We start from the raw sequence: 13,446 nt of genomic DNA, 5'->3' as shown, positions 1-13,446 counted from the left end.
TAGAAATCGAATTTCATGCATAATCGTACAGCCATTATTCGGAAATGTAGAAGAACTGTTAAATAAGGTTTTGTCTTAAGCTTTTCAGCTTTTATTTTATATTATGGTCTAAAAGATTAGATATGCACACATTAGATTAATTTAAAAACTAAACCATGGAACAAATTTTTAAATTTGTATTATAATTAGCTTGAAATTGTGGATTCATCATCTTTAATTTTTATAATGATAAAAAAGGATCTTTAAGCAATTCAATCGCAGTGGGTCTTTCGTTGCGCTCAATTTTCATACATCGAACAACAAAGTCTTTTAGTTTTTTTGAAATTCTCTTATCAAAATAAAATACTTGATTTCCACTAAGAAAATCTTCATACCAAGTATAGTCTCGTTCATTATCTGTGTAAAATATTTTTCTATTTGTTGCAAGATGGTAAATGATAGATCCAAGTGACCATATATCTGCCTTTTGTGAGTATACACCATCAAAATAAATTTCCGGTGGTGCAAAAGGAAATGTGCCGTAGTATTTATTGACTAAAACAACATCTTCATCAGCATCTATTTCCCTTGCGAACCCGAAATCTAATATTTTATATATCGTATCAGTTAAAATCCCATTTGGATCTTTTACTTTCTTGCCCATTATATTACCCATTTTTAAATCTAAATGTGCAATTCCATTTTTATGTAGATATACCAATCCGCTGCAAACATCCCTACATATTTTTTTGATAAGCTTTTCATTCTTATTTATTTTTTTATAGCTAACACTAGTGTCTAGGTATTCAGAAATAATCCAATGAACTTCATCTTTAAGATTCCTATTTCTATTAACATTTTTTTGTATAAACGTACAATATGTTTGTATTATATTATTATGATCTAAAATCATACATATTTTATCTTCCTTTCTCTGTGTTTTCTGCTTCTTAACATATCTTTTTATTGCATGTTTCTTTCCATCTATTTTAAGTCCGAACACCGCGGAACTTTGTGTTAGACGTATTTGAATTAATTCTGGTGGACACTCGATCTTTGCAAATCTTTTGTTCTGATCTTCTCTTTCTTTAAATTTGAGACACTTATTGGTTTCCTTATTTATAAATTCTATAATAGGAATAATACTTTCTTCATGGAAGGAAAATGATTCAGAGCTAAAATCATCACTATTTTTTGTGCATATGCTTTCAATTTTTGTTACAGTCTTTGATTCTACACATAGTATTAAATTTGAAACAAAAAATAGCATCCTCATCATAAAGTTATTATTATGCATAAAATGCAGCTTGAAAATATGTTCGCGATTCGAAAATATAAATTTATCAAAAAACGGAATATATTTGAATACTAATTTACATAACCACGTAAAAGAGGAACAAGACCAAAAAAATTAAATTTATACACACAAAGTTGTAATTAAAATTAAATTAAAAAGAATCTTCACTCCTATAATTTAATTTATGCACATAAAATGTACATAAATCATCCGTATTTATGTTAACACGTCACTTATGAATAATATCAAGCCTTCCATATAAACAAGAAATTTATACACATGTTTTGTTTGAATTTTATTACCAAAATAAATTTGAATCTTTTTATCACACATTCCACATTATTTCTCTTACAAAATCATGTATAAAACTAATATACAAGATTAAAACGGGGTTTTTTGTCAAGGCATTGAAAAATTATTTTTAATTGTAGTTTATATGAAATGTGTCAAGTGTAACACGTATTAAAAATAGATTTTGCATTTTTTTTACATATAATCATAAAATATACCTGTTTTCAAAAAATTAAAATAAGTATCGCTATTTTTATACTAATAAAGAATATTTTTTAAAAAATGCTATAGAATCTATAATAAATTTTACGATAATGTCTTGCCCTGTATACAAGACGAAACTCTATATATTTTAACTCCAGGGGAAAAGATAATTATTCACTTCAAGGTGATAATATAACGACATATAATTTTAAACCAAGTAGAAATTATAGTGGTTATGCTTTTTTTTTATCAGTAGAACAATCTAGTAAATAATATCTCATATAAATTTAGCAATTCGTGCATCAAAATATTTTCCCCATAGAAGCTAGAGTAGAACTAATATATAAATATATATAATAGTCTGTTTTAATTTTAAGTAATTGTTTATTGTCGTACCAACTACAAGTTATTTTGGGCATCAAACCCATTATATTGATCTATGCTAAAACTAAAAAATTAATTGTCGTGCCAAAACCCATAAATTATAATAAACTGCAAAAATCTAAAGATTGTCTGCAATATCAACTTAGAAAATATACAAACAAACTTATTTCATCAATAAATCATTCAAATAGAATTCTACAACCAAGAATCGATGATACAATAAAAAATATTTATAAAGAAAGATATATCACAATACGAAATGCATATATAAATAACGCTTGTTTTATGATTATTTTTAAAAGCAGACGAATTTAAATGTGATAGCTTGTATTTAATATTTTCCTGTGGCACAAATCATTGCACAAACTAAACTTAATGTATTTAACTTGAAAAAAAACGCTAATAACAAAAGCCTAGAATTTTAAAATAAAGCACGGAAGGAGCCGAAGATATTCAATATGACATTAATTCAATGGTTTTGTGAATCAAAAAAAGACTGTGTTTTATACAATAATACAAAAATCACAAATTTTTCGATATCTAAGCTTCAGAAAAATATTAATAATTATATTATTAACATCAGATATTAATGGTCCTTTGTAAAATTTGTAATGTTAAAAAGGCATTGAGTATGGTTCTAAGATGTCTAAATATTGGATTTAAAAATTTGTTAAATACCTTTAAATTTTCTAAAAAAGAAAAAATCAGCATAAAAAAAAATTCCTGTCCCAAATTTATGTTTCTTTATGGGGAAAAGCAAAGTTTAAATACCCATAACATATATTTGACTTTTGATAATTTTTACCATAAATATAGCGTTTACCATTATTTTTTTGTGGTTGAAACTTCTAAGCATTTGTGTAATATTTTATTTTTATGCAAGATATGCTAAGCTTTATGTTCTTTATGGTTGAAAAGTTTCGATAAATTGAATTTTTGAAACAAATACATATACCAAAAAAATAAAAATACACCGATCATGGATTTATTTTAATTAAATCCCAAGATATTTTAAATATTTATTTCGAGTATTTAACTGTAAAACAGTATTTACTTAATATATTTTAGTTCGATTCGAATTAATTGACTAAAAATTTCAAACAGATCACACAATGACGTTCTATTCACTTTTATTATTTGCTTATAATGTAATTTTTTTGTAAATTTTAGTTGCTAATAAAATTCTTCACTATAATTAGAACTTTTCTTATATATGGGCACATTTGATTTTTAGATTTTTGTAGTTGTTCAAGCAAGATTATAGATTACAAATAACACAGATTCAGTGATACTTCTTTTAACCTAATTATATTTTTTATATTCCTCGATGCATCTTCCTTTCTAAATTTTTATAATAAAATTTCGTTCTCAATTCTATTGTTTGTGCGTATTTTTACGCTTCTGTGATCCCCTAACTTCTATATATTCGACTTGGGGAAATAAAACCACACCATCCAATATAATTATGGTTAAAATTTAATTAAAATAAAATCTATGCCATAAATCAACAAACACTTGGTGCTCAATTCCATGATTAATATTTTATATTTATTCCAAGTTCTTTTATAATATGCCAAGTAACAACCTAAAATCGCGATCATATTTTTTTATGATATTCTAAACTAGAAAGTGAAACCATTTATTAATGTTTATAAATCAACATCAGGAATCATTTGGAAAAAATAAAAAATAAAATAAAAATCAAGCGAAAAGTATAACTATATAATTTCGTTTATTATAATACAAGATTTTTATAGCCATGAAAAGTAAATTTTCAATTAAAAACGCAAATTATTGTAGCTGCTCTATTTCTAATCATAAATGGTTGTGCTTTATGTAAAATAATCTATTAAATTATACAGAGTCTTAATATCATATAAACAAACCAAATTTTTTTGCTTATGAATATCAATGCTAGGCTATATTGTCCTATCAAGAAACAGAATTTAACTTAACGCTAAAAAGACAATCAACTATAAATGTGTAGCCTAATTTCGAGATGGAATCTTTAATTTAAAATATTAATTATATAAATTTAGCAAATAAAATGTGTACTGGTTAAGTACCAAACTAGTAATTTATGTTGCCTATATGCAAGAGATACATAAAAACTGATGGATTTATCCACGATAAAATTTGTATTGATCTATAGGTATTAACTTGATTGGGATGCTGATGCGACTTTATATAATTCCAAAATAAAAATGCAAATGATCCAGATACTATTACATGAAAAGGATGTTTACCAGAAGCAATGTCACGAATGACACGGTCAATTATAAAAATCATATATATATCTTCTAGACCACTTTGGCATACTTTTTTTACAAAAAACAATAAAAATTTATCTTTTTTATATCTGGATAAATTTTATTTTAGCTTTTTAATCTAGTTGAAGCAACTTTAAAATGTCTTTACAATGAATTTAGTTAATATCGCCTTGCAGATGGTCAAATAATAAATCTTCTTGATTGCTAACCCTTTTTTTCAAACTTATTAGTTTATGTTTTTACTTAAATTATATCATTTGTAAGTATGCTTCTGCTTCTTCTGGAATTATATACTCCTAAATTTACTCCTTATAGAAAATATTGAGTGAAATAATATAAATAGTTAGCATGTTTAATCTAAATTTAATTCCATAATCAATGATTTTACGATTCGAAAATTAATTTTTGCATGCAAATTTTCATTTTATTGGATTATTGACTGCAGTTTAATATTTAGGATATAAAACCTTTAATATTTATGGGTTGAGTTTCTTCTTTTTAGAAATTTTATATATTGAGATATAAAAAGCGCACTGGGAATATTGCAAATCTTCTTAGTGCATCTTTTGACACTTTCTTCCGATCTGTATTCATCAACTGCTCTTCTTCTTTCAAATGATTTGGGTCTAAGTGTCTTTTAACATAAAAATCCTTTTTTATGAATAATAAACGTCAAAAATAAACAAAAGCGGGTATCTAAATTATTTAATAATTGTTAAGTTTCAGTTTTGTAATTGTCTTTTTCTCCTCAAGGTTTACGTGATTTGTTTCTCTTTTTACATCATAGTTATACTCTTGTATATATGCTCTTTTAAGACCTTTATTTCATTGTTTTCCTAATTTCTATTTTTTGATTACAATCTTGATTTTGTCTTTGACTTAATGCCTTTCATGTAGCACGTATGATACTTGGTGTCAAGCTATCTCATTTTACGGAATGTGGTATAATCTTTTTCTTACACTTATGGACTTAAATTTTATGTTGGAATAATATAAATGTAAATTATTTAAAAAATTACGATAAACACAAAAAACAATCCTTTAATTATGAAATAAAACTTATTTTTAGCAAAGCATCAATTTTCAAGAATTAATATTTCAAAAAACAAGAATATGTTTCAAAGACTATGGTGCGAATTTAAATGCAATTTTATTTAGATCGCTTACTTTTATTTAATGTGTGGTTTTTTGTAAAACAAAATGGAGGAACACGATTATTTTCAACTTCAGAATTGATAATTGTATGTCCCTATATGTGCATTTTATATGTTTATAGGTATTTCGTTATTTGATCTAACAGAACGCATTCATTTATTATATTAGTTTCAATGTGTTTTTTTTGTTGATTTTAATGTCGGAAAGCAACTATTGGTTTTTTATTCATAGAATACAGACCGTCATTCTTTATGCATGGTTTTTAAGCACAAATATTATTCTATATGAATCCGAAGTATTCTTTTTTTATTTCTTGATAAATGATACGTATTAATAAAATTCAATATTTAACATTATATGTATGGAAAAAATAATAATATACTAATATTGTGGTTTAAATCTCTATTTATATACAAAAAAGAGTATTCTTATAATATTATTATGATTTTTAATGTAAAGTGTATATATCATGAATTATTTCTTTCTACAAATAATTACCATCTCAGAAAGGTTCTGAAGGTATATCTAAACAATGTTTTGTAGACAGAAGCCGTAAATGAGAAATATATCCGGATTTTGTTCGCTCACTGTTACTTTTTGTGTTCTTTTAGTCTTTAAATGTTATCCTTGGCAATAAAAAAAATTCCCGTATTTACATCATTTGAATTATATAAAGACCTCATATCATTATAAGTCTCTCAATAGAATGAATTTTCACGGATTTCTTCATGTAAATGTGATTTATTCGTTCAGTAAGAAACCTTACAAAAACCTTTATTGTATTAATGTCATATTTTTTTATATCCCTAGATCTTTTTTTTGTTTCAAAAAACATCAAACGGCTAAAAATATATAATGGTCAGCTAATAAAAAGCCATTTAATTTTTCATTCCATTTGTTAATCAATTAAAATGATTTAAAAATAATTTTGTTTATAAATAATAAAAAACTTATGTATTTGATTTAGTTCTGTTCATATTTTTTTGATTTTATATTATAATCCCTTTTCGTAATAAGAAACAGTAATCAACCGAAATTTTCACGCTATTTAAAAATTAAGTTGATTGAGTAGTGTAAACTTTAGACCTGACTATTTTTACATATATGATTCTGACTTATAATTCTTCTCGCGAATAGCATTTTTAAATAAATATACAGAATATTATTTCTACCTAGCGCAAGATAAAAAGCAAGCGCTGAAAGACCAATATACAGTAAAAAACCTTTCTTTTATAACAAAGTAATCATTTAATTGGATCAACAATTTTTCTAAATTTCTGAATGCAATTCAAAGTAATTAAATCTAATATTGGTATGATAGAAATGTTACCCTGTATATATGCCCTAATTTACGGTGTCAAATGTTAACTATAATTCTTTATTTCTTTTTTGAGCATAGAAGCGTTGATTTCTTATAATATACATGGATTATAAGTGTGCTATTAGTCTTTTCTCTATATTTTACGCCACAAAATAACTCTGAAGATGTTTGAACCCTAAAAAAATAATGATAATACATTGTTTTGATGTCACTAAAAAAATAAAATATTTAAAAGAGAAAGAATTTAACGTAATCTAACAATATCATGAAATTTTTGATAGAAAATTATTCAGAAAATAACAATAAGTATGGATTCGGACTTAAATTGCTTAGAAAAATAAACTTGGGTTTACCTATATGTAAATCACTTAGTATATGAATTATTCACACATGAAAATATGTTTTTATACCTCTTGAAAATGAAAAAAATATGCCTATGTGATATTAAAATGATAATATCAACATTTAAGATTCGTATAGCAAAAATATCAGATAATCGCAAGAAAAAAAAAGCATATTTTGTTGGTTTTTCTTTTTTGTTTCTAATCTGGAGCACAGTGACTTCCTAGAAAATTTGTTATATTTCTTATTTTAAATTGTAAAAATTTTTTATCAAGACAGCACCATGAATATATTAGAACAATGTTAGAACTTGCTTTTTTATTCCTCGTCGAATTTATTAACAATTAATTGTATAGAAATACGAACTTAAAATTAAAGGATGTCTTGTTGTGTGTTTAAAAATAGATACATTCGCCTTTTATAGTAAAAAAAAACATACAATCTAAACTTATATTAGTTGCTATATATCATGAAAGATGAAGATTTCTGATTAAAGTGTCCAAAATACAACTAATATGTTAATTCTAGAAGACTGCTGTTTTTCACATTGTATTTCAGGTTATAACAAAAAAAAATGAATAAAAACGAATAAATTATTTTTGTTGATAATTAACTCAATAAATAATTTTATTTTTAGCCTTGTATAACCTAAATGTTTCATAAGGTAAAATATCTTTAGGAATATTATATATAATCAGTAGTTTGTATTTATATTTTTCCTCGTAGGAGGTCTTTAAAATATTTAATTTTTCCTTTAATATTATTATTAATAATAGCAGTATTATTTGCCAAATTTAGTTATATACAATAGACAAAGTATCTAAAATCTATGTTTTATACCTAAAATAAATAAATAACAAGCATAAAATATATTTTTAATTTATAAACCCAAATTATTCAACTATTTTCTCCAGAATTTGGCATAAAAGTCCATTTTATCCTGTTCATTTTATGTTTACAAACTTTAAAAAATATTTTTTTAATTTTTTAAATTTTTTTTTATTTAAAAAGAACTATAATTGGCTTAAAACTCTTTTTTGGATGTAAATCACAAAATTAGCAAACAAGTTTTTAAATGTCTTTTTCATTCTATACAAGAATGCCAATAAAAAATAAGTTTACAAAGAATTCAATTTTTTTCATAGATTGTTTATTTTATGATTGATAATTTTTTTACACAGCATTTATATGCCATCCATCATGTATCTATTCAGACAGTATTTATATTCATTTTTTTAAAAATGCGATAGTTTTGAAATTTGTGCGAAAGTCGGAAAATATTTTACATAACAAAGTATTTTCATCTCTGTAAATTTAAACGTTCAAAGCATACTAATTTTGTTTTATAGTCTTGAATAATGTTCTAAATCCGTATTTTATGTAGAACATATCTATAAAATTTGATAATATAAATAAAAATTTTTAAATCAATGTTTTTTTACGTAATACCACCATTAATTTTACATCATAATTTATATTGTTTTCATCGTATTACTCTGTCTGGTTTGATGTTTTAGAAGTTACTCGAATTGAAAAAAAAATTGAGGTGTATTTGTTTTTTTTATTTTTTTATAAGACAAGTAATAAATAATTTTTTACACGTTTTAAAATAAAAGCTATTTATAGAGCACTGAGAGTTGATTTCCTCTATTTATTTTTGATATCAAATGTATCTAATTTGCCCGTAGTAAACACAAAACCATTTTTATAACAATAAGCGTATTTATATCTTATAAGTGCATATATTTTATTTGTAAAAGTAATTCACGATTTTTTAGTTTGGTTACTGTGTTACTTTTTTTACAAAATAGCTGTCCCTTCATATTCAATTAGTGAATTTTACAAAAAAAATGTATGATTACAGATCTTTAAGAAGTGTATAAAAAAATAACTCACAATATAAAAAATGATCGTAGGAAGGAGTAATTTGGTAATATATTACAGAAGTAGAAACAATGAATTTTTTGCCATAAATAACGAATTAGAGGCTATTGTTGTGGTATAAATTCTCAAATATCATTCGAGAAAAATTTACAGACAGAATTTTATAAACTAGAGCTGCATACTATAAAAAAAAAATTGTTAGAAAACATGATCATTAACGTTTAAATATAATGACACAGTTGAGTATTATATGAAATTTCACGAGGCATTTTTTTTAAAACCTATGTTACATATTACAAAGAAAAAGATACAAAATTAGGATCACTTTTTTAAATATATTAAAAAAAAATACGGCTATATTATTAATATCAAAATGAAAAATTTTATGTATAGCATTTTATTATACCTTTTATTTTTTTTATAGTAATTGTGTGATATGTTTTCATAGATGTCATTGATTGAATAGAATCACAAATAATAAATATAAAAACATATTTAGATCAACTATAATGTCATTAAATTAAATTTTTTATATTTATTTGGTTAAAATAAATCGTTTACAAGCTTTAGTCATAACCTAAAGTACTTATTATGCTAAAAATAAACACGGTAAAGGCATCACAGAAGTTCGAGAAAAAAATATGCTAATTTTATAAATAAATCAGAAATAAATACTCTTTATTTAAATTTTATATAAAATAGCCCATGTAAATATTTCTTATCAATTATTTTTTTCCTCCCTGCTCAAATACAATTAATGCTTTGGTTCGTTACTTCGATCAATGACCTCGTATATAGCTCATATTTGGCTCTAAATATTTAAGTTTTTCTCTGGTGCAAAAACACGATTTCAAATCAATAATTATATCATCGTATTCTAATATAAGATTTTTTCGATCATTTTCTAAAAATCTGACATGAGGCTAATACATTTCTAAATTTAGCACATGTCTGTCTATTAATCCCAAATATATGAAATTGTTTTTGTATGGAAATTAATTTTATACAAGCATTGAGTTTCTCAATTAATAATACTTTCATTAGCTAGATTTTTAATTCGTTTTCTGATGACACTAGATAATTTAAAAATAATTTTCTAAACTATTATACACTAAGATTGCGAAAAAAATCAATCGCTGATTTTTCTTAACTGCAAAAATCCGTCATTTCTCTTAAGCACTATAAAGTAAAATGGTATTTCTTATTTTTGTTTCTACCGTTAATAGTATAGAATAGCACAGATCACATAAAAAAAAGTGTGAAGAATTTTGTATTTTTAATTATAAGACATATACAACAACGAAAGTACATTTAAAATAGGTTTTAATGTAATTTATATAGATTTTATAAAATTAGTACATATTTAAATAACAAGTAAATTTATTGATTTATGACAAATTATATCGGTTAATGTGTAAATAAAAAATAAAATATGAATCAAAAGTTAAAAATTATTATATTATTTATAAACTCAAAAATATAAAATTAATTTTTATCTTGGAAATTTGATATAGAAAATTTCTACAAATTTTTAATATTTCATATAATCGTAAATTATAATAATTTTTCATATTTGTATTCTATTATTGGTCATTTGCAAAAAAAAAATGACTGCTATAAAGTAGCAAAAAGGCATTTTTATATTATAAAAATGTTCATCTTGCATAGATATCTCTCCTTAATGGAAAAACATAGAATAAATACTTACAAAAATGTGTTAATTGGGCTTTTCATATTTTACCTAAAAAGATTTCCTCGAAAGGAGTATTGTAACAAGTTTTTTTAATTTTTTATGTGGTATGGCATTCTAAAATAATATAAAGTAATGAAACCAAATTATAATAAAATAACGGCGATACGCAAAAATAAAATAAAATAAAATATCTTATTTGCACGAACAACTGTTTGATTTATAAAATATATTTTTGTAATAGGGTATATCTTTATTGTAAGAAATATAAATTTTTATCAATATTCATATACTTTGAATTGTAGATTTATCTAGTCTGTTGTATGTAGACTCTTTTTTAGAAATAAACTTTGTTATTATCCTAGAGAAATCGTAAATTATGAATTATAAAAATAGAAGAAAATCTATTCATATCTTTAGAGATTTCTTTTCTTTTCGGGTTTTTTCAAGATAAAAATATATTCTCTTTTTTTACCGAAGGAAACTTAAACTTTTTTAGAAGTGCAACTTTAGAATTAATTATTTGGAAAAATTTTCAGTGCCTGAATAATGCATAAATCATACAAATTAACAACTTATACAGAAAAAAACATGTTTTGTAGGAATATGGGTTATATGCATTGCATTTTCTAGATACAGATGCATGTTTAGCATGTTAAGATCGTGGTAAAGAAATATATAATCTTAAAAAATTGGCAACGCAAAAAAAAAGTACCGAAGTGTACACATAATCATGAATCTCAATATAAATATACGGTAAATTTTATATAAAACCTGTCAGCTTATAAAAAAACACTTTTATAATTTATAGATAAGGCATCAAAATATGAATTCATTTACTTGCAATTTTTTTGTAATATGGGACCTTAATTGTGAAATTTTTACGTTTAATGTCATAATATAGGTGCCTTTTAATTTTAACATGCATATAAAAAATGAAAATACAAGGTTATACTTTACTGATGCCATTTTAAAAATATTTTAATAATATCTATAAAATTGTATATGGGAGTTAGATACAAGAATCTTCAAGTTTTGTGTGCAATCTTTACCGTAAACATAAAGAGTGGATTATAATTCTTTCTATTTTAATGTTTTTGGGTTTTTTTATATTATAAATAGTGCTTCTGGCATAATATTGCATATAAAAAGAAGAGAATAGGAAAGGATAGCTTGAAAGGAGTGAATTATATTTTATATGTAGTTAAATAAAGAATCAAAAATCTAATTATTAAGACCTTTGTTTTTTTTAATTAACAGGATTATTAAAATTTTTTTGTACCAAAATTAAAAACGAGTTTACATTTAATACACAGTACATTATGTTGAACTTAATGCTCGAATTGTGTAATAGGCGCAGGATTTTATAAAAATACTAAATTATATAAATTTATTTTTGAGTGCAAACAAATTTTAATCAACCAACAGTTTTATTTATGAAAATCATATTGAAAATTGAAAAAGTAAATTAAAATGTAATTTAATGTCGTTTTAGATAATTTAAAGGATTTTAATTGCACGTTAGGTGGGTTATGGCAATATCTGGATAAAAACACTTTTATGTTTAGCTACCAAATAATAGTATTTTCTTAAGAACAACATTTTGTAATAATAATTTTATGTAAAAACTTGATATTTTGGGAATATGTAGTTTTCTCATATTCTGTTTTATATTATTTAAAATAATTTGATTTACATTTTGTTGTTTTAGTAGTGTTAAAAAGTACCAATATATTAAATATATTTTTTGTCAATAAAAACTATATTTTCTGTTAACATTTCGATCATAAGTTAATTCTAGAAATTATATTTTTTTATTGCCGAGGCGATAGAAGCTTACCTCGGATTGAATTTTTCATAAATACCTATAGACTCTGACTATTACTGCCTAAAAAATTTTACACTTTAATAAATCTTAAATTCGTATTTACATGTATCTATATTATCTTATCAACAAGAAAATCTTTATTTAACATAAAAAAATTGCATATGCAGGTTTACAACCAAAATAAAGGTGTCTGTCTATATGCCACAAAAAAAATCTTGTAATTAAATTTTAAAGTGAGATCTTTTTTTATTTTCGATCTTATTTTTTTTTATTCGTTTTATAACCAAAGAAGTAAATTTATATTTTCATATACACAGAGCGAAATATATTTGAAAAAGACCTGAAAAAAAAATTATAAAAGATTAAAAAGTATAATGATGGGAAAAAGTGATACTGCGCACAGATATTTCACATATAATTTGTTTTAGAAAATTTTTCAAAGCGAGGATACATGAGATTTATATAATAGCTCAAGATAAAAAGGCTTTCTTTCTATCTACCTAAGCCAAATTGCTTGATTTTTTTTATTATCTTAAGTTCTACTCCAAAATATAAACTAATCTTTAAGTAATGTTGATAATAGAGAAATAATGTGGATGTTATTTTCTTAAATTACAATTACATAAATTGTATTACCATATCTTAAAAAACACAAAAAACCTTTTTTTAACAATGAATTTTACAATCTGGTAATTGATAAGGGATAAAATCGTTTAGACAGTTATAATATTGCGTCATAATAGTTAATTTAAATTTATAGTTCTGACTTTATGGTGATTTTATCACTAATAGACGCCGTTA

This window comes from Rhyacophila brunnea, unplaced genomic scaffold (assembly GCF_057557595.1).
Source record: "Rhyacophila brunnea isolate RB1 unplaced genomic scaffold, BYU_Rbru_1.0 scaffold_135, whole genome shotgun sequence".
NCBI classification, from domain to species: domain Eukaryota; kingdom Metazoa; phylum Arthropoda; class Insecta; order Trichoptera; family Rhyacophilidae; genus Rhyacophila; species Rhyacophila brunnea.
The sequence above is the reverse complement of the archived record's forward strand: the minus strand, read 5'-3'. Positions refer to the sequence as shown.